At 42.3% G+C, this 22,949-nt stretch overlaps 1 protein-coding gene across 3 annotated transcripts in view; it reads right to left on the bottom strand.

Annotated features, from left to right (window-relative positions):
- The window catches only part of Cntn1 (contactin 1), a 355,859-nt gene extending 342,984 nt beyond the window's left edge, over positions 1 to 12,875 (bottom strand). For 2 of the 3 annotated variants that reach the window (XM_074083135.1, XM_074083140.1), the window contains exon 1: positions 12,720 to 12,875. The gene's annotated coding sequence lies outside the window, so the exon portion shown is untranslated. The remainder of the gene's footprint in view (positions 1 to 12,719) is intronic. The other variant, XM_074083139.1, reaches the window with a different exon arrangement.
- Between the last annotated feature and the right edge of the window lie 10,074 nt (positions 12,876 to 22,949).

The following is a 22,949-nucleotide window of genomic DNA, read 5'->3' as shown; positions in this document are numbered from 1 at the left end:
TCCCTGGAAGAGACCAGTGGCATACCTTTCCAAGAAATTAGACGCAGTAGCGGCAGGATGGCCCCCCCTGCCTCCGCATCATAGCGGCCATTGCCGTGCTGGTGAGAGAAGCCGATAAATTAACCTTTGGACAGGCCCTTTGGGTAACGGCCCCTCACCCGGTGGAGGGAATCCTTAAACAACCCCCCGGGAAATGGATGACGAATGCTAGGCTCACCCACTACCAGGGGCTCTTGTTGGATTCCCCTCGGATCACATTCACAGATCCCGTAACCCTGAACCCTGCCACCCTGTTGCCTAACCCGGAACTACCGACACCTGTCCATGACTGCAAAGAATTCTGCTCCGAAGTTACACAGGTATGGGCTGACCTAAAGGATACCCCCCTGTCCGGCTGCAAATTAAACTGGTACACGGACGGAAGCAGTTTTGTCCAAGATGGAGTCCAAAGGGCAGGGGCAGCGGTAGTCGACCAAGAAGGAAATACGGTATGGAGCAGCGCTCTCCCACCCGGAACCTCAGCCCAAAAAGCGGAATTAATTGCCTTGGCAGAAGCCCTGGAGAGGGCAAAAGGAAAGCGAGTCAATATCTACACCGATAGTCGCTATGTTTTTGGTACCATCCATGTCCACGGGGCCATCTATCATGAAAGGGGATTCCGCACAGCAGAAGGGAAAAATCTAAAGAACCTGGCTGAGGTCCAGCGTCTGTTAATGGCAGTGGAAAAACCGAAGGCAGTGGCAGTGATGTATGTCCCAGGCCACCAGTCTGCCAAGACGCCGGAAGCTGTCGGTAACAACAGAGCAGATCAAGAAGCAAAGAGAGCAGCAATGGTCAGTCCTTCCATGGTCGCGGCTGTAGACGTGCCTGTCCCAGAGCTCCCTTCGCTACCCCCCCCCCCGCCCCGAGCAGAATACTCCACGGAGGATTTCACCTGGATGAGAGCCCACTCCCCCATTAGAGAAGGGGAAAACGGATGGAGAAGCAACTTGGAAGGCAAGTTAATTCTGCCTGAAAAACTCGGACGATTCCTGTTGGTTAACTTACATAAGCCCACCCATTTGGGGCGGAGAAAATTGCTAGACCTGCTGACATCCGCGCAGCTCCGATTTCCGAACCAGACCGGGGCAATCCGCCAAATTGTGGAAGATTGTACCAGCTGCACAGTCATGAAACCAGGACGAAGGGAGGGGCACCATACAGGTACTCGGGAACAGGGGAGGGCTCCGGGAAGAAGTTGGGAAGTGGATTTTACTGAGGTAAAACCAGGAAAGTTTGGGTACAAATATTTGCTGGTATTTATAGATACCTTTTCGGGTTGGGTGGAGGCTTTTCCTACAAAGAAGGAGACGAGTCAGGTAGTGGCAAAGGCCTTGCTAGAGGAAATCATACCCAGATATGGGGTGCCCTAGGCAATTGGGTCAGATAACCATCCGGCTTTCGTTAGTAAAGTCCTGCAGGGACTAACCCAGGCTATGGGGGCCAATTGGAAGCTACATTGTGAATATAACCCCCAGAGCTCAGGGCAAGTGGAAAGGATGAATAGGACACTAAAGGAGACTTTAGCCAAATTGGCCCTGGAGACTGGCGGTGATTGGGTGACGCTCCTTCCCCTGGCCATCTTCCGAGTCCGGAACTCCCCGTATGTCCATGGGCTAACTCCCTTTGAGATCCTGTATGGTGCTCCACCCCCCATCATTCAAAGGACCTTAGGCCTGAGACTAGATGATCTGGCCCCAAATTATCTGATTATGCTACAGGCTTTAGCTAAAGTACAACAACAAATATGGCCCCTAATTCAAGCGTACCATACTGCTGAGAGGACCCTGAACATGGAACATGGCATAGTCCCGGGGGATATGGTATGGGTTAAAAGGCATCAGTCCAAAACCCTAGAGCCTAGATAGAAAGGGCCTTATGTTGTTCTGTTTACTACCCCTACCGCCCTCAAGGTTGACGGCATCGGACCTTGGATCCATTACTCCCACGTGCGTCAAGCCAATCATCAAAAACAAGAAGGGGCTAAAGAGTGGACCGTACGGCGGCACCCAGACAACCCATTAAAGCTAAAGCTCTTGCGGCCCCAAAAACATGCAGAGTCTTCAGGAGCCATTGCGAATGAGTTGGATGATCTTCCTGATCCTGCTCATTGCCCGGAGCAGGAGCCTTACCGAAACCAACCCTCACCAGCCTTATAAACAAACCTGGATACTCACCGATGGGGAGACACATACCACCCTCAACGAGACTACTCACACTGCCCCATTGGGAACTTGGTGGCCGGAACTACAATTCTGCTTCAGAGACATCAATCCTGCCTACAGGGCCACCGCCCCGGACTCAGCTCGATGCTATGGTTTTTATGCTTGCCCGGGCCACAAAAAGAGCAAAGACTGTGGGGGGATACAATACTCTTTCTGTAAGTCATGGGCATGCGTCACATCTAACGATGGTGAATGGAAATGGGGAGTATCAAAACCAGACCTGCTCACATTTGCCTTTGTAAATAGGGCACCGGGGGGAACACCATGGGGAAGCAGGTTGGGGGGGGGCCTAAGCCTTCCGATTCACACCCGCAATTGCTGGCCTACAGATCTAGATAGAATCAAGGTCACTTTCACTGAAACTGGCAAGGAGGACACCCCTGGGTGGATACAAGGTAAGGTGTGGAGACTTGTGTTTTATAAATATGGTGGACATGCTGGCTCGACCATAGTAGTCAGATTAAAGATTGAACCCATAGGGCCACCGTCCACAGCAGTAGGCCCTAATAAGGTACTTAGGCCGCCCTATGTAAGGCCACCTCCCCGACCTTCTACAACTCACCACCCTCCCTCAACCTTAGCCCAAGCTAATGTTACAACTCTAAGACCATCAGGAACCAGCCCTCCCCTGGTAAGGCCCAGTCTCATGACTGGGTCCAAAGACCCCCTCTGGGGCATAATAGATGCTGCATTCCTGACGTTAAACCACACCAACCCTAACATGACTAACTCCTGTTGGTTATGTTATGATGTGAGGCCAACATTCTATGAGGCAATAGGGCTAAATGTCACCTATAATTTTTCAACTAGTGAAAACCCCGCCCAATGTTCCTGGGAAGACCGTAAAAGAGGTCTGACCATACAACAGGTAAGCGGCCAAAGAGCCTGCTTAGGAAAAAGGAATAGACGAGACTTATGTACTGTTGTTAACGCCAGTCCTACCTGGGAAAGTACTATTAAATGGGTAATTCCAAAGGACAAAGGATGGTGGCTATGCTCACAGTCCGGACTCACCCCTTGCCTATCAACTAAGGTGTTTAACAGCTCTAAAGAATTCTGTGTCATAGTGGCTGTGCTGCCCCGCATCCTCTGTCATTCGGAGGAGAGTCTATATTCATACTGGAATACAAAAATGGTTGAAAGAAAAAAGAGAGAACCTATTTCCGCAGTAACTATTGCTACCCTACTCAGCCTAGGGTTAAAGGGGGCAGGAACCGGCATAGCCTCCTTGGCTACCCAGCATAAAGGGATGTCTTCATTGCGAGCAGCCATAGACAAAGATATAGAGAGAATAGAAACCTCCATTAGCCACCTAGAAAAATCCCTTACTTCTCTGTCTGAGGTAGTACTTCAAAACCAACGAGGTCTGGACTTGTTGTTCCTCCAAAAGGGGGGACTATGTGTTGCTCTAGGGGAAGAATGTTGTTTTTACGCCGACCATACCGGAGTTGTTCGTGACTCCATGTGTAAACTTCGAAAGAGCCTAGAGCAAAGAAAACGAGAAAAAGAGGCCGGGGAAAGCTGGTTCGAGTCTTGGTTTAACCAGTCCCCATGGTTGGCAACCCTCCTTTCTACACTGGCAGGGCCAATAATAATCCTCCTATTACTTGTTACCATAGGACCCTGGATTCTAAACTGAGTTATGACTTTTGTCAAAGGTCGAATTAATACTATCCAACTTCTGGTTCTCCTCCAGCAATATCAGGCTCTTCATCCCCTTGAGAATGATTCCTCAATTTAGGCCATAAGAAAAGGGGGGAATGAAAGGAATAGGAATCCACCCCACCCCCCTGTTGGAGAAACCGGTACCAAATGCCCCCATGTAGATAAGATAAGCAGAGCAGCAGGGCTCAGCTCGGGCATATAGAATGTGAGGAATGTGAGCAGGTTGCGAAAGATGACGGGAGGTACGTGCAAGATGTGCTCTGCCTGCTTGCTCAATTGCTTGCTCAATGTTGATAACGAAAATATGCGCGCAACTGCTGACCTTTTACTCAATAGGCTGAAATTGCAGATGTTACAAAATCATTGGTTAAGTGTTGCGCGGGCTTTTGCTGTAACGGCAGGTAATGGTCTATATAAGATCTCCCCTAAAGAGGCTCGGGGTCGATTCTCCCAATCGGTCCTGGGCGTCCGTGTGGGGGCTCGACCCTGGCTTGCCAGCACAATAAACTCTGCTTTGTTAATTGCATTCAAGTGTGGCTCTCTGTCTCTCGGAGGAATAGGAATCCCGTTCCTAACACCCAGAAACTGGGCTAGTTTTCTAGTAACCAAAGTGTTATTAAGATCTCCAAGTAGCCAGGTGCTGGTGGCTCACACCTATAATCCTAGAGATCAGGAGGATTACGGTTCAAAACCAACCCTGGCCAAATAGTTCATGAGGCCCCATCTCGGAAAAAAAAAAAAAAATTACAAAAAAGTGCTGGTGAAATGGCTCAAGGTGAAGGCTGAGTTCAAACCCCAATACTGCAAAAAAAAAAAAAAATCTTCTAAGTTAATGTAAGCCAAGAGTTCATTAATTCATAAAGTAAAATTAGGGCAAAAAGGCTAAAAACTTCTGATGCTAAGGTCAGAATTATAATAATAAGTACTTAATGATATATTGTAAAGATCTATTTCATATTTAGGAACCCTCACCATGTAAATCACTTCAGTGGAAGAAGACCTTTTTTGTATGAGCTATCCATAAAAAAATTTGCAAAATTAGAATGATTTAATTCTTTGTGTTAACACTAAATATATTTGAGAGTACAGGGATAGATTCTGTTCACTTAGAATAGGAAAGTTTTAAACTGTGACTCACAGAATACTAAATTCTGCTATCCTTGTGGATAAGGGGTGGCTGCAGAGTAACACAGTGATGAAAACTTGGGCTTCAGAGTCAAACAGTCTGCTCTAGATATTTGCTTTTAAATGCCTAATTTTCTTGCTCTGGAAAATAGGAATCATAAATCTTAAAACCCATTTCACTAGCTTTGTAAAGTTTTTAGATGTGATGTGCAGCACATTTAAATCAACTGCAGTGAGATTATAGAGAAGATATTTACACATATCAGACAAAATAAATCTTGTATCTCAGGATTTTCAATTTCACAGTTAGGCTAGGTAAAAATCCACCCATTTTTTCATAAAGTTCTTTTTCAACATTTGTACTGTTTCCAAAAATAACATATCTGTCTCCCATGATTCTCTGAGATTACATAGAATCACAAATTAAGCCAAACTGAAGAAAAAAATTTGAGTATTGTCTACTTAATTAAGAATATCCAGAAAAATTATTTCAATAATTGAAGTAAAAAAAGAAAAGGGAAAGAACACTGTTCTTCCCACCAAAAATAAAAAGAAATATACTCCAAAACAAAATATTATAAACGTAATAAGACGTGCATGTGTGTGTTAGGTGTTTAGTCTAAATAATCAAACAAATAAGTGAATACAAGATTTGCCACTAATATGTGAATTCAGGTAAATTACTACTTCTCTAAATTTGATTCTTTATCTGTAATTGTACACAATCATGCCTTTCTAAGTAACTTTCAAAACTCTTGCAAATGATCAAATAAGGACATATAGGATATACTATGTAGTATATATTAACCAATAATGTAAACTATCAAAGATGACAACAGAAGACCTTTGATTAAATAGAGAAAAGGGGAATTAATTTTGCCAATATTAAGTTCCAATATAGCTAAACTTATACATTTACATTATTTATGTAACTATACAAATCTCTTTCTTTATAAAATGCAGGGTTATTTAAAAGTAATTTACCTGATAATTTAGCATTTTGGAATTGATAAATATCCTAGACATGGCTTTTCATGACAAAATTCGTTATTAAGAAACTCTTTTATCTGTCTCATATAAGTCAACAAAACCAGCATATTAATTGTTGAAATATTATGAAGATAGATATGCCTTGCAATTTTTATTGGTTGAGAAAAAGATATATAAAGATATGAATACATCATTAAATGAAATCTTAAAAACTATCCTCGACCTTTTATTAATTTCTTCAGAAAACATTTATTAAATATCAACTATTTGTGAAGGCCTTCATTAGACCAAAAAAATTAGACATGGTCTATGTCCTCAAAGTCTTAAAGTGAGTACAAAGAGTATTAGACATTCAATTACAATATAGTATGGTAAGAACTTTGGTAGGTACAACAAAGGGTTGTTTTAGAAGCATTGATTAAGGGCTCAAAACCCAAGACTCCAAAATCCAGAGAATAGTCCGAGACATGGTAGCAGCTGACTGGGTAATGGGTAAGTTACAAGACAGACACAAAGACAAGTTATTTATGGCAGGTTATTTATGGGGTTGCAGGGGAAGTATTGAGAGGAAATGCAGAGAGAGAGAGAGGTGGGGGGAGGGAGGGAAGTAGGGAGGCATTGTGGAAGACTGGTGATGGAAGAGATTTAAATAATGAAAAAAATTGTGTTTGGAGAGAAGTTACCAGGAATCATTTAATAAAGAAATTTTGGTGCAACAAAAAGGACTTTGGCCATCTTATTACAGGAAAATAAAAGCAGGGTCTATCTGCAGATTTTCAGTGAAGAAGGCTCATTTTGAGATTGGTTTTAGAAAGACAACTGAGGCTATGAGGTAGAGAATGAGTTTAAGGGGAAGAAGACCACAAAAGAGGAAACTGAGATAGGAACTCTGAACTCTGAGTATGTCTATCTTTTTACATAGGAAAAAAAAAAGCCTTTAAACGATTAAACAATCCTCCCCCCCAAAAAATAAAATCACACAGCTAGCAATTATCTGAATTGGGCTGAGTGCAAAGCTCTGTGTAACTCTTAAGAACTAGGCAACCTGCCTATGGTGAAAGAAGTTAATGTGCCCCACCCTAAGCACTTAGAGAGTAGCAACAAAACAGTGCAGGAAAAGCGATGGTGCACTCAGGTTTGCATCATGGAAATCAAGTGCAGGGGTGAGCAATTACCAGTGAATTAAAGACCATCTGGATAATCCTGACAGAAGCAGAATTAGTGCCTGAGTCATTCAGATAATTGTGCAAACAATGTGCCCTGCTCTGGCTGAGTAACCTGACCATTAATATCGTCTATTGTACATTTTGCCCTGTGGCACTTTTGAAATGGACGATAGCAGCTCAGAAAGAATTAAGGTACAATTCACTTCATAGGGGAGCTGCAAAAAGAATAATGGGGTCTTAATAGACTAAGAGCGGGTTTTATGTGTCCTCAGGAGCCATTGCACCCTGGATACACACATGATACACATAAGTCAAATACTGCTTTGAAGAAGGAAAATTGTTCAGTGGCATCACTGTCATAGGTGTGTTTTTGTGTTCAATATATCGTTGGGTGGCAGAAAGTTTTCTGAGCCTTGAAGCTCTTAAAGAAAGTACTGCAAATAGATTTGTAACAGGTAATCAATTTATAAATGTCTGTATGTTGGCAAACATTTTTAAGAGGCAAAAAGCAAGGCAAGGAAGATTTTTGTAGCATGTCACAGATTTCTTATTACAGTTTAGAAAGAAAATATAAATATTCCAATAGACTGAAGTGAAATTCACAAGAAAACATTCCTTGAACTGGTCCAAAATCATAGAAACATACCTCAAAAGAATAACTAGGTACACAATTTCTACTCAAAAAATGGCCACAATTTTTATTTTCAGTACTGGGCTTTGAACACAGGACTTTGCACTTGCTAGGTAGGTGCTCTACTGCTCAAGGAACACCTTCAGCAGAATTTTGTTGAAACATAATACTAGGAGTTAAGGACAGTATGGATTGGCAAGTCAGTCCCCCTGGTAAAACATAAATCCGTGCATAAACTCTTGAGGGAGCAATTTGTCAGTATTAGCAGTCTGCAAGTATTTATAACTTTCTCCTGTGGTAACTTTTAAGTTATGGTAAGGAAATGGTCAGAAATGCAAACATCAATGTATATCTATGTTCAATTCTATACCTATGGAAAACTAGAAAGGCACTATAAAGACACTATCTGTATAACAGAATATTTTTGAGCCATAAAAACATGGTTAATAGGAATAGTAAATGTTTAGGGTATGATGTTAAATTTTAAAAAACTAATGATAGGGCCAGGGATGGTGGCCCATATCTGTAATTCTAGCTATTCTGGAGGTGAAGATAGGGAGGGTCACAGTTTTAGGCATCACACAAAAAGTTAGTGAGACCCCATCTCAACCAATAAACTGGGCATGGTAGTAATATTTGTAATCCCAATTACAACTATGCAGGAGGCATAGTTGGGAGGATCCTGGTCTGAGAATGGCCTTAGGTAAAAACATACCTAAGCAAAAAAAGGGATGAGGTGTGGCTCAAGTGATAGAGCACCTGCCTAGCAAGTGTGAGACCCTGAGTTTAACCCCATTTCCATCCTCCAAGAAAGCTAAGTACAGAAATCAATATTCACTAGAAATTCAAGTATATAAATTGAAAATACCTACATATATTCACAGCAATAAGACTGACGGAATGAGAATGGATGTCTTGTAGGATGGAATTTATTTCTAAATTTTCTTTTACTCTGTATTTCCTATGGCTGCATGGCCTACTGCATGAATCCAGGAGAAACTGGTGCTGGAGAGAGCAGGGAAGAGGTACATGAGACTGAGAATAAAAATGGATAGGTGGTGGGCACTTGCAGGTACCTGAAAGGAAGTCATAAGAAATAGTAACCAGAAAACCTTGAAAGTTGTGACATCTTTTACCAAAAACCAGCTTAGGGGTGACGCCAGTTGATGGGGAAAGAAAAAAAAGTTTTAACTGTGTGTGTTATCATCACAGAGCTTTTTTTTTAAATTGTTTATTTTTTTATTGTGCTGGAGGTACATGTGGAATTTACAAGAGTTCTTACAATATTTCAAATATAACATAGTTCACTTAACCTCTTTCATCTTTTTCTTTCTAATAGCTATTACTTATGGATGACCAAGCTCACAGTATCTTACTACATATATAAAGGAAATATCTACATGTACATGTATGTAGATATATGTATATATGTATGCATAATCCCCAACTGACTTGTTGACATTCATTTATCTACATAATGAAGGCTTTATTCCCAAGCCTATGCCTTTAGCACTAGGTTAACACTTTGGAATGGCTAATGGGAGTATATTGGAAGTGGAAATATGGAAGGGAAATTTTATTGGTCATAAAATAAACTGTCATCAATTTGGGGATTCATTTGAAAGATAGAAGCAGGAAGACAAGATAGGAGGGAGACATGGAAAGGAGGTTCAGAAATGAAGAAAAATCAACATCAGATAATTTTGGTATCTAGAGGTAAAATTTTAAGGACAGTATGAAAAACAGCAGATGAGAAGAAAAACAATGACAATAATAAAAACACTGATGACATAGAGAGGATAGGTCCTGGGATATGATGCACACCACAGCCAATGTTCCTGTAGAAATGAGTCACAATGAACTGTTTATTTTTTGATACATGGCATGCTTTGTATAGAGAAATATAAATTGTCTAACTTTTAACTAGCTCTCTAGTTGGTTGCCAGGGGCACAAGAGCGAGTATGTGGAATCAACCATACAGAGTCATCACTGCTATTAGAAAGTTGAATCACTCTGTGGAAGGATATAGAAACAAGTCACATCATCTATTACTCATCATGGAAATGACAGCAAACCAAAAGAACTTTCCCAAAGTGATTTCCCTCTCTGGCCTTCTATCAACAACTAAATCATCCCCAACATTATGGCACCCTCTCACATAATTCCTCGGGATGATGCTTTCTCAACAAGTATGTTGAAGCTACTTAGAACTAAGTTCAATGTGATTGGATAAACAAATATATAGGTTATAATCTTTATCTGCAAAGTCTTTCCTGTCCAATTAGAAAACAAAACAGACATATAAATAATATTAAGCCATGAAGACTGAATGTGATGTCATCTTCTAGTTAAGTGAAAGTTACCTTCTAGAGAAGAGTGGACATTCTGCATTAGAACCATGAATTTTAGAAATGCATGTAGTTGATAAATACTAATGTATTATTATAATTAATAGTAGCTGTATTTATTAATGACCTGTTATGTACCCATTGCCATGGTGGAAATATGCATACATTTCTTAGAACCTTCACAACAACCCCAAAATTTAGTGCTAATACTCTCCTTTTAAGGACAAGAACACTGAGATGCTTATGAGGATAATTAGTTCACCCAAAAATAACTATTCAGTTGCAGAGCCTAAATGAAAATCCAGCTCCCTCTGCCTGCGGTAGTTAGTTGGGTTGATTAAAACATTTGTATATTTACCTTCAAAATAACATGGCATGTTAGTATTGTATTCTAGAAACTCAGAATTGAATTTTGTAGGGATACATATAAAACCAGAAATGATATCCATATACTCTAGGATAATTAAAGGGAGTCACTTCCATAGTCTGAGCATATTCTTACCTGTATCAACACTGACCAATTTTATTACCAGGACCCAAACTGGGAAGGTGAAAATTATTATATTTGAAGGGAAACTACTATGTGGTATGAGTATACAGTAGGTTATTGGAATAGTAGAGCTGAAAATTTTGGAAGACTTTGAGCATATCACTGTGTTCTCTGATTCTCAATTTTTCTCAGCTGTAACAATGAAAAGGTTATTATCAGGAACAAATAATTGTAGGCAATGGGAAAAATAAAAGCATAATCTATAACACAAAGACCACATAATGCAGATTCATATGATAGGTGGAGTGGCTCAAGCAGTAGAATGCCTGCCTACCAAGCAGGAGGAGCTGAGTTCAAATCTCAGTACTGCCAAAAGATGCAAAGAGAAATGATATGGAAGAGTAGCACAAATTTAAATAAGTCCACAAGAAAAATCTGTACAAAGAAACATCAAAACTACCTCAGAATGACTTAACAGTTCCACAATTCTGCATCCTAAAAAGTGGGTGGGTCCTTTTCCAGTCCCCCAAATGCTGCTAGCCATCAGTAACCACCCAGATACATTTACTCACAAATGTAAAGGCACAGGCATAAGCACAGTGCTGCACTCTGATGAGTTTAATTTAACATCGCAATATGGCATGTATTTATTTAATGCACGTTACACTTCCCAGTGGTAAGGTTATTCTGTGAAGCTGAAAAATTCAGGCAAATGGGTAAGATAGCACTCTAAAAAACGTATTCAGAATAATATTTGACAATAGTGTTCTTTCTGTGCGTTACAGAAATATTATTTCATGCAGGGTTTCCATTGGTCTGAGGGCTTCTTCTCTAGCTTTTCCCCCAGTGGAGAATTTGGTTCTTTCGCCCCTCCCACTCGGTGCTTTCCAGATTGCTTCAGAAGGCCAAGGCGGTCTGCTCAGCCGCAGGGAGACCGGGCTGGGTAGGCAGGAGCTATATATAGCTCCACCTTGGAGATGTGCACACACAAGCACATGTACAAATGCTCATGCTGGATTTGGCATGAGAGGGAGAGAGAGAGGAGAGGAGAGAGGAGAGAGGGAGAAGAAGAGAGAAGAGAGAGAGAGAGAGAGAGAGAGAGAGAGAGAGAGAGAGAGAGAGATTGCGGTTCTCCCCTCTTCCCCATCACCCCAGTTTCCAGGAATTTGCAAAGCAGAATGTCTGCAGTGCCTGAGAGTGATGCAGCATCTGATTTCTCTGCAATTCTTCCCCCTACTGCTACCAGCAATCTGACTCCAGCAGGAACCGGCACTGAGCCAACACCTATTGCCCAGATGCGGTCACCCGGGGGAGCCCATCCGGGCACAGTCACTTGACTTTCTGGGAATCCCTGAGACCAAACCCACCTTTCAGAAACTAGGTGAGGAGGTGATTCCCAAGAGACAGCAGTAGGGTAGGGGAGAAGAGGCCAAACCTTCTTGGTCTCTGCCCTCCTGCGGCCCGCGTCTTCCCAGCAGAAACGCAATTAATTGGAGAATGCCCTGCCAGTTGCACAGATTTTTTTCCCCACCCCCATTACCCGAGGGACCTAGTTTGTAACCGAGGGGTCAGGGAACAAACAAATCCCTTCTTCCCGTCACTGCCACCGTGCCAGCCTTTCCCGGGAGGTGCTAGAGCATAGACACACAGGTGCAGAGCTGGCGTGGGGAGGAAGCCCCGCGGCCCCGGCTGCTGACATGTCTGCCCCCCAACCCCTCCCCTGCCTGGCGACATGGCATCCCCTTCGGCGAGTCACCGGCAGCCTCTGCATGGAAAGTTGACGACACCCAGAACCGGGGCTCGGTCCCCTCTCCTAGGGCACTTTCTTCCTGGCGCGTCATCCCCATGAGCTCCAGCATCCTGCACCCCAACAACGTCCATCCCAGTCCTTCCCTCCGTACTTCATTATGGGAGCTGCAGCAGCCACAGGAGATTTGGGGGTGACAAGGGCGGGGCAGGGGGAAGGGACAGGGAGGCAAAATCATGGCAATACGCATCCTTTATTCTATTTGCAGAGAAGGAAAAGTCCTGCCTCCTACCTGTTCCCTGCTCCTGCTCGCCTCGGCACGGCACAGCTGAACCATGCCCTACAGGTTTCCCGCTTTCGCTGCAAACACCTGGGAGCACATCTCCCACCCGCGCCCCTTCTCGCCTCGCCTTGCCTCGCCTCGGCGGAGCCCACCCTAGCTACTTGACAGCCCAAGCCCTGCCCTTCAACTCTCCTATTGGATGCGCGGGTAAATGGGGGTGGGACCAAAGAAAAGCTGCGTCTCTGATTGGCCTAAAGAGATATCACTCTTGGTCTCGGTCCAGGGCTTGCTTCGGACCAGGGTAGATGATGAACCCATCCGCAAAGGGTCTCTGCCGTCCCTGACACCAAAACCTGCTGCTACTGGGTCAAGGACCCCTAAGTGCTTGACTGGTTTAAGGACTTGTCATTGAAATCCCAAGAGGAAGGGAGGGGCCAGACATAACCAGACACACATCACTTTGCTGAGCTTCCATGAAGGGACCATCTGCTCCTGAGGAGATTTAACAGACAATATCAGAGCCAGTGCCTCAATAGAGAAACGTGAACTTTGGTTAGGGAACAGAAAAATCCTCATAATTATGTGCAAACAATCCCAAGAAAATAAAAAAGATGTGGGGATTCTGTTTGTTTCAAGTTTCCTTTTTGTTGTTTTTTTTTTTTTCGCCTGAATGTAAGATGGCAGTTTTTCTTGTAGCTGTTTATTCTGTAGTGCAGAAACCCCCAACCAAAAATATTTCTGGATAGAACAGTATTTTACGTGGGAAAGCTACATAATAACTTTTCAAGAACAGCAAAGCAAATAAACAAAGGGCAAAGTGCATATGGCGCTGGCCTTTGGGCAGTTCAGTTGGTTGCAAAAAATCTTAAATTAATTGCCACGGATTGACTGATAACTAACCAATCTGTAACTTTCCTGATATTAGAAATCATTTATTTTGTGCTCAAATCCTAAGAGAATGTATAAATCCACCAACACCTAAGAGAATCTAAGTTTTCCTTTAAAGTTAAGGGAGACAGAGTAAAATAACTTCGTGTCCATTTGATATCTTTGTCATCTAGCCAGGTGGAATCAGAAAGCTATGAAACACAAAGGATTTCTTAAGTAGAAGTAGAAGACAGCAAGACCACAAATAAAATTGGGAGTAGGGAGTGTCTTAGTTTAGTGCTATGAATAGAGTACCCTACCCTCCTGCAAATGGATGGATTCTTCTTCCATCTAAATTAAGTAGCCATCTACTTAGCTATGCCCAGCATAAGACACAATTCATCTTCAAAGAGTTCATGAGAGACCTGAGACACTGGACAATGGTTAGAAAAAACACCACCGTAGCTAAATGCTAAGTGTAGACATTCAGCCTGATGCTTCTGGTGTTAGTTAATACTATCAGCCCAGACTGCTCATAAAATATCCTCTTCATAATGCAGAAGGGATCAGATTAGTGTATTTATAAGTAGGAAGGGATCCTAGAGGTAATTTACAATGAAGGATAGATATGATTTGTGTGACTGAAAATGTTGCTACAAGTTTCAAAACCTCCTGAGTCATATTTCTACACAACTACTCCCATTAGTCTTGTACATTCACCCCAAGTACCCACATCAGCTACTGCATTGAAATGGACAAATCATTCATTAATTACTAATTCTGGACCACATTCTGTGTTAAGGGCTATGGAACTCAACAAGAATAGAAAACATGGTATATATACACAATGGAGTTTTATTTGGTCATAAAAAGGAACAAAATCATGTCATTTGCAAGAAAATAGATGCAACTAGCAATCATCATGTAAGTGAAATAAGACTCAGACAATATTGCATGTTTTCTTTCATGAAATGTAGATTAAAAACAAAAAGACATTAAAGTAGAAGGGGAATTATTTGGGAACAGAAAAGGGGACCAGCAGAATGGTTGAGAGGATAAGAGAGGGTAATGAGGAGGAAAATATGATCAAAATATATTATATACCTGTATGAAAATTTCATAACAAAACTCATTATTTTGTTCAATTAATATATGCTAATAAAAAGGGAAACATTTAAAAGGAATAATTTCTAAACTGAAAGGAAAAAAGGACTTGTTATACACTTGTTATAGAGTAACCTGGGAGACAATTAAGATAGTAAAATATTAGGCGAGCATGGTGACATATGCCTGAAGTCCCAGCTACTTGGGAGGTGGAAGAAGAAGGACCATGAGTTCAAGGCCAACTGAGTAAAGTTCATGAGACCCTATCTCGAAAACAACATGAAAACTAAAGGGCTAGAGGCATAGCCCAATTAGTAGAGCACTTGCCTAGCATGCATAAGGCCTTGCGTTCAATCACCAAAACAACAGTGAAATAATGTAGTAGGAAATGTATATTTTCAATCATAGCATCTTTTGATTCCTTGATAAATCCCAAGTTATTTGGGGTCACCATGTGCTCCAGCACACTCAGCAGGAGACTTAAGCAGAGGAGAAGGCAGAGTACCACAGGAAAAACTGTACAGTCAGGGTTGCATGGGAATTAAAATTGGAAACAAAAAGAATTCTAATGAAATCTTCACTGTGTGCATTCTTTCATTCCTTCATTCTTTCCTTCAACAATTGTTAGTATGATAAATAGAGTGGTAAATGAAATAGACAAGCTCTAATGGACTACATTCTTCATTTTTCAAGCAAACAATGTTACTTTGTACATTTCCTCCTCTAATTAACATGTATGTGCAGGTGTATATTTTCAGGTAAAACAGACTGTTTCCAGATTATTAGTTATTATTGCAGACAGCAAAATTTATACATCTGTACCTGAAAAACATATATTCATAATAAAATGTCTACAGCACAACATTTTATATTTTCCAAATACTTTCAGAAACAATCCCCCTCTGTCCTTAAGTAAGAAAAAGTATTACTAGCCCAACAGTAATAAAAATAATAGGCATATATAATGATAGACAACTTAGGCCTTTCAACAATACACTTGTTGATGAACACAAGTGAAAAGTGAAAGTTTGAAGAATGTTAGAAATCATTAAGTTCCACCTATTACTCTGTGAAGGAAGGAATTGAATGTAAATTTCCCAAGGTCATGGAAGTAGGGGAAAAGCTCCATCTAGAACCCAGATCTAAAGAACATTCATTCATTATTTTTCCACAGGATCAATAGTTTTTTCTGGCATTTCTTTCAACAGTTCTTGCCCTTTCTCTCCCTGACCCACCTATCCTTTTGAACTTCTCAGGACTGACTCACTTGGTAACACCATCTTCTAGCATCTATAAAATATTTGAAAGCATGCCACTTGAAGTAGAAATTGGGCACAGCACAATCAGTAACTAAGTTTGGGGTCCGCCTGGTAAGATTGTAATCAGAGTAATTGAGACTGGTGTTGAGATATGAAGAATGCTGATGGGAAATGAATGGTTAGATTAGGCAAGTTAGCTTTGATACTTGTTTTCCCTAACATGAGTAAGAAGGAAATTTTAGAAATACTCATCAGGATTCCTGTACTCTGGCAGCCTGGTGGAGAGTGTATCTTCTGATCTTCAAAAGAAATTTTGCCTCATTCCCTGGATAGATCTGACAACCTACTCTCCCAGCATTCCACCGTGTAATTCATTGGGTATTACATTGCTAAACTTCCCTGGGCCTTATTGTTGAATTTTGTCATCCCTTCCTGCTTCCACACTGCATTGGACCTCATTCTTCAAACATTCTATTTTTCTCCAACCACTGATTAAATCTCAGGGAGAGGAAAGGGAACTACAGCAACAGTGCAGCTTTACACAGCATGTGTTCCCTTTCTTTCTCTTCTGCTCCACCCATTATTTCCTCACTTCCAAGCCCCCCCCCCAGGAGAAAAATTCCTAAAATAGCCCTATGTGACCAAAAAAAAAAAAGTGGGGGTGGGGGGAATGGGGCAACAGTAGAGAAAAAAGGCTTTTCCAATCACAATTTCAAGCTGTACTTAACACAACAGAAAAAAAACAATAGAAGCTCTGCCTACAGTTTCAAGAGTCATGCTAAACCCAGCCTGCAGTGTCTCAAAGAGCACATCTGTCTACTGACCTAGCTTTTGCACAGCCAGTGGAGAATGGAGGCAAAGAGATGTACAGAGCAGCATAACAAACACACACACACACACACCCATACACACAAACCCTGTCAGTACCAATTGGTGTGGAAATAAGATGAGACTAGGAAAATGGTTTTCAAAGGCTAAATACTGGAAATACAGTCAACAGCAAACTTGCTACTTAATCATAGCCACTGAAATTGTTCTGGGGATTAGAGTAAGATTAGCATTCCTTTTGTTTTGGCAATGACTGCTGTGTTCCACAAGTGCAGCCTTATAGAAAAGCCACATGCTAATATTGTAAGGATATCTGTACAAGGCATCCATTGTTTCACAACAGTCTACTTATTTCTTTTTAATATTGCTCCATATCTGTAATAGGAATCAATGTACAATGTAACAAAAGGACGTGTTACTCTTTCATTCATCACCAACATGTCCTCCAAATTCTTTCAGCTCATCGGTCTCATGAAGAGAGGTGGATGCTTAATTCAGTTGCTACATGTAGCTTTAGCCTCCCTTACCACAGACAGTCAGAGGTCAGATATTATTAGTGAACTCCCACTCTTAACCTTACCTTAATACGTCCTTTCCCTTTATTACCAACTGCCATTATAGACACTGAAAATCCTGTTTTCTGAACAGCTCTTTAAAATAATGAATACTTTCATCATCTTGAGTAGACATAGAATTGGATAGTAGACCTTTGGTTTAGTTCATTTTGTGCAGTTACCAGAATACCTGAGACTGGGTAATTTATATAAAGAACAGAAAATTATTTCCTCATAACTCTAGGGGTTGAGAAGTCCAAGATCAAGGGCTGGCATCTGGTGAAAGCTTTATGGTTCATCATCCCATGACAGATGGCAAAGGACAAGTAAGCAGAGATAGTAAAAGAGATAGAGACAGGAGAGAGAACAAACTCATCTTTTATAGAACTATGCTAACCCATTCTCACAAGAACAGCATCATCTATTTGTGAAGGCTGCCTTTGTGATCTAAATGCTTCTTAAAGATCTTTAATCATCACTATTGCTTTGAAGATTAACCTTCTGTTAGGAAAAACAACGCTTGCAAAGAAAGCTCACAAGAAAAGTCTCACGTCCAAGAGCAAGGTTTAATGGCAGGCTCAAAATGACAGGCTGGCCGCAGAAAGATGGCACAGCACTGACTCTGGGCTAGGTGTGGCTTTTATAGAAGAGGGAGTTTGAGAAGTTAGCATGTGGTGGTTTCCTGCTGACAGGGGGCGTTGTATAAGGCAAGACCCTCAGACCTCTCTGGTGTCCTGGTAAGGCCCTCACAGCAGTCCTCCCAATGGTTTTGGAGAGGTTGATATCCCTGGAGATACAACTGGTTAAACTTTTGATTAGCAATAGCAGACATGCAGTCTAAGAGAAATCTTTGTACTGTTTTTATGGTACAAGGGAGGAGCTTAAGAATAGGACAGCAAGAAAAATAGGCATTAGGATGGACATTAGCCAGGAGAACCACTGTGAAATGTTGTTCCCTAGAGGATTTCAAGAGTCCTCCACCTCCCTTCTCCATATTTCTAACTGTTCCTTGAGAGGTGTCTAATTTTATTTTTTACTACCCCCAACTGATTAACACAGAAGCAGCATTTTTCTTGTGAAAACAGGCAGAGACCACCCTTCTCTGAGGGCAAGCAAGTCAAGGCCTCATCAGTTTTGCAGTAGCATCATTACATGTGCAGCTGTTTTTCTTTCTACAGTAGCTTTTATAATGGACCTAACAGATCATATAACCAAGGGAAGGAAGCAGGGAAGGTTCCCAGAATTAGGCTCACTGCCCAACCAGTGTTTTAAATCCACCTATAGCAGAAAATCAAGAGCCAGATGAGGACTAAGAACTTCGCAGGAGTGGAAGAGGGAGAGAGAGTTTACGGGAGAGGCTTAGCCATGTGGGGCTTAGCAGTATGCAAGAGTACTCATCCTTTGCTGTAGTGGAGGAGTCTGAAGTTGGTGGGCAATATTTTATCCTTGAAAGGTGCTGCCACTGGGGGATCCTGTTGAGCTTGACAGCGGTGGGCATTGTGAGGATCCTTTAGGAAAACAAGATATCCTGGTTTAATAGAAATTGTTATAGGGTGGGGCATGATCTGGTCTGCATGCTCTCTGAGAAGTTCCCTGAGAAGGTTAAGATAAGGTAGATAGTCAGCCAGAGGAGCAGGCTCTGTTGGAGGCAAATTTCCTAAGAGAAATGGGCAGCCATACATTATTTAGAGCATTTATTATGTAAGACCCAAATAGAAATATTAGAAGGAGCATAAAAAGGAATCTGCTAATGGCTGCCTATCTAGGGATCCAGATTCTGCAAAATACTGTAACTCCCAAGAAAGCTCTAAGCTGCTTTATTGTATGAGGGAGTGGGAAACAGAGGATTGGGTTGATCCCCTCATGACTCAGGGAGTGAGTCTGTCCCTTTAAGACCACACCTAGGTAGATGACCTGTGGGAGGCAGGAGCTGACTGTCAGGATTTAGATTAAATGTAACACTCTTGGATAAAAGAGAGCTCTAGCTAATTTTTTATATAACTTTGTAAATGTTTGCACCATATTTAGATAAAGTATAGACACAAATTGTTACAAGGTGTCATTTAAGACACATGAGCAAATACGTAAATGAACTCTGATTTAGTAGTACTTAAAGCTTGACAAGATCAGCAGAAAACACAAATAATTTCTTTGATAAAAATCTTTCTCTGTAACAGTTTTTTGTAGATGTTACTCAGAGCAGAACAATATTAAGATAGCCTTGTAATTTTATAGACATAGATAATTTGATTTTAGTTTGACATGACCCTAAAATCTTTTAGGCAATTCTTAATCAATTTTAACTTTATCACACATCGAAGCTTTATATTATACACTTTTAAAACTTACCCAGACCCTCATATAACATACTAAACCCTTTGATGGCTTGTCCTTATCCCTCCTGTTTGAAACAATCTTTAGGACAAACCCTTCTTTACAAAATCCTTCTCATCCCAAAAAAACCAAATTCCTTTTTCCTTTAACTTCTCAAACAATACATTTAATACTTATCTATATCCTTTCTAGTTATTTACTTTGTAACTTGTATTTTAAAATTAACTTTTGTAAGAATTTTAAATTTATTATAGGGGTGGGAGCAACTAATTAGTAGCCCTTGTTTTTTGTTTTTTGTTTTTTTAAGAAATTTATAATAGGTATAAGGCCTCATTGTCCCTCAGGCTTGAGGGGATATTGTTTTGGGTGTGGAAACTGTGAGGGATTTTTGAGTTTTATTTGAATAAGGAGGGCCATCCTGGCTCACCCTACACTCATCCCATCAGTCCGTACTGTGGAATCTGTTTGTTCCTGAAGGAGGGGGCAGCAGAGGTAGCTGCCTGGGGGGAGGAGAACTTGAGATTTTAATTGAGATAGTAAATCTCATCCCTGCAGGGACACTGGAGTGTCAGGAACTATGAGGAAAGAGTGACAGAAGAGGAGGACTCCCCAAGAGCAGGCCAGAGGCTGGGTAAACTAGTGCTCTAGGGGCTTGCCAGATTTGCCCCGAATGATAACTTTTGTCATTGGACCGGGGACCAGGAGAGAAAGGTAAGACAGAGAAAATGGGCTTCACTGTCTAGCAGGAAAATGACCTTTCATTTTTCTGCATTATGGCTACCCTGAGGCTCCTCAACATTGATGCCAAGAAGTGGAGCGTGGACAGGAGGCTGGGACCCATCAATCCATAGGAGGTGGCAGCTTGCCTTCCCTCTGGAGACGGGGGCACTTAGACCTCCAGTGGTTACCTTTGCAGAGAGAGCAGGGTCCCAGTTGGGGGCAGGCTGTCTCCCAGGCTGTCCCCCTTTTGAGCTTTCTCTGCAGAAGTGCCCCTCCAGTCCACCATGGTAGCAAGTTCAGGATACAGACCCCAGTTGGGTGGGTCCCCCTCTGAGAGCAGCAATGAGGTCATGATGTCTCTTATCTGTATGTCCCAGACATACAGACATACAGACATGGCTATGCATATAGACATGGCTAGCTGTATTACTTGGTTCAATGACTTTTTTCCTTTCAGCCACAGACTTTGAGTTTTTCACCAATATCTGGGGCTGACTGAGTTAGAAATTTATCTTTAAGGAGAACCTCTCCCATCTGTGACTCTGGGTCCACTGTGGTATGCTTTCTGATGGCATCCTTAAGATGCTGTAGGAAGATAAGGATTTTCTTCAGGTCGTTGCTGTACTACAGTTACCTTGAAATAGTTTAGAGGTTTGAATTTGGCCCTTTTTAGCCCTTCCACTATAAGATGGATTAAGTGGCATTGATGCCATTTATATTTAGCATATCCAGATGTTTTTTAATTTCCCTTAGGTCTGATAACTGGAAGGGGACATAAGACTTGCCCTCTTCCTACCATTACCTGTTGAAGGAGGAAGCACCCATTAGGAGGCTCTGAATATTGGGTGGCTTAGAAGATAGGGCAGAGGGTGGACCAGAAGGGGTGGGCCTTGTCATTGATAAGAGGCTTTTTTGGTTCTCCTTCCCCATGTTTATCCTGTGGCTTACAAAGAATGGCCAGCCTTTGAGCATGTAAATAGCAATTTTGTAGCCAATCTGGGTGGTCTCAGAGATGAAAATGAGAAGTTTAGAGATCATAGTAACGCCCAGTTTGCTGTTCCTAAGACTATAATCTTGAGCTAACAAATTGGCTTACAAGAGCTGGGTCTGGTGGCCTGAGACATGAGGTGGGACTGGGAGCAGGGCTTGTGCAAGGTGGCGCCCCACCCCCCACCACATACACACAGGATCTGCCTAGGTCTGATCCTGTGGCCCATTGCCCCTTCCCCTTTCCTGTGTATTCACGCCTGTGCGCATTTATTCTAGGGGAAGTGGTGGTGGGCTGCAGCCACCACCATGTGCGGCTGACGGCCTAGGATGTGTGTTGGGTCCTCTCTATGGATTCTCTTACCTATGCCAGGTGTTCCCACTGTGCCCAGGGGCCAGCATCTCTGTGCATGAGCACACCTGTTTGTTTTCCATCCTCCTCTTGTGGGGGCACAGTTAGGGAGAGTGTGGCAGCAGCAGGTTTTTTTGTAAGCACTTTTGCTTCACCGGTGCCTAGCAGTTGATTTAAGGTTGTTTTAGACCAAGGGGGCTGACAAACTAGTGGGAGTAACTTAAATCATAAGGTACTGTGCTACAAGTTTTTCATGGGAAGCTAGGGTCCCAGTAAGCCCAGAGAGGGGAAGGTAGACAGAGGCAAAGGACATGCAGTGGGACCAAAGGGGGATGTGTCCTGACATCTTAGGTAAGGGAGGGGAAGGCAGAGCCTGGAGGCATGACACATGCCTGAGGGATTAGCAATCACCTGTGCCTCTAGGTCACTCCCATTGACTGGTACTGGAACACTTTCAGCAACACAAAACCTCCACTCTAGGGTCACTGTCTCAGGCAGAAGGGGCATTAGACAGTGGGGAAAAGAGAAGCAGTCGTCAGATGCCATAAGCAATCAGGACTCCCCCAACATAGCATGAGGCATACCTGAATAAACCCTGGGCTTGGTCTCAGCCCACAGGGAGGGAGCATGAGCTCCCCCAGAGCCAGAATCACCTTGAGGCCAGAGTTGGCAAGGAGTGGCTGGCTTGACACCATGACTGGAAAGTCCCTGAGGAAGATAGGAACAGACAGACAGGGCAAGCAGTGCAAGGAAGTCTGCTTACATGGGAAGGAGGAGGTTCAGCAGAGGTTCTGGATGGTTTAGAACCTGCACAGGAGAACAGGAAGCACAGAGGGAGGGTTTGGTGCAAAGATAGGAAAAAGATTGGGTGTAGGAAAGTTCCTTCCATTTGCCAGTGTGCTCGCAGAAATTGTATAAATCCCTTAAAATATTGGGATCGAAAGTGCCTTTAAGTGGCCATTTGGAGGCATTATGTAATGGATATTGGGGCCATGCCTGATTACAGAGAAAAATGAGCTTTCAGGGCTTAAGATCAGGCATTAGGCAATAGGGCCCAAGGTTGGTCAGGAGACATCCCAATGGGGAGTCTGAGGGAGTTTGGGATGGTCCAAACTCCATAGTGAGGCCTGGAGTGAGGAGAGGATATGATGGGCATCCCCGAGATATCAGTTCCTCAGGAGAGGGCTGGAGTTACACAGTAGCCATATTCAAAACTGTAGACTATGAGTATGGT

This window comes from Castor canadensis, chromosome 8 (genome assembly GCF_047511655.1).
Source record: "Castor canadensis chromosome 8, mCasCan1.hap1v2, whole genome shotgun sequence".
Taxonomy (NCBI): domain Eukaryota; kingdom Metazoa; phylum Chordata; class Mammalia; order Rodentia; family Castoridae; genus Castor; species Castor canadensis.
The sequence above is the reverse complement of the archived record's forward strand: the minus strand, read 5'-3'. Positions and strand labels throughout refer to the sequence as shown.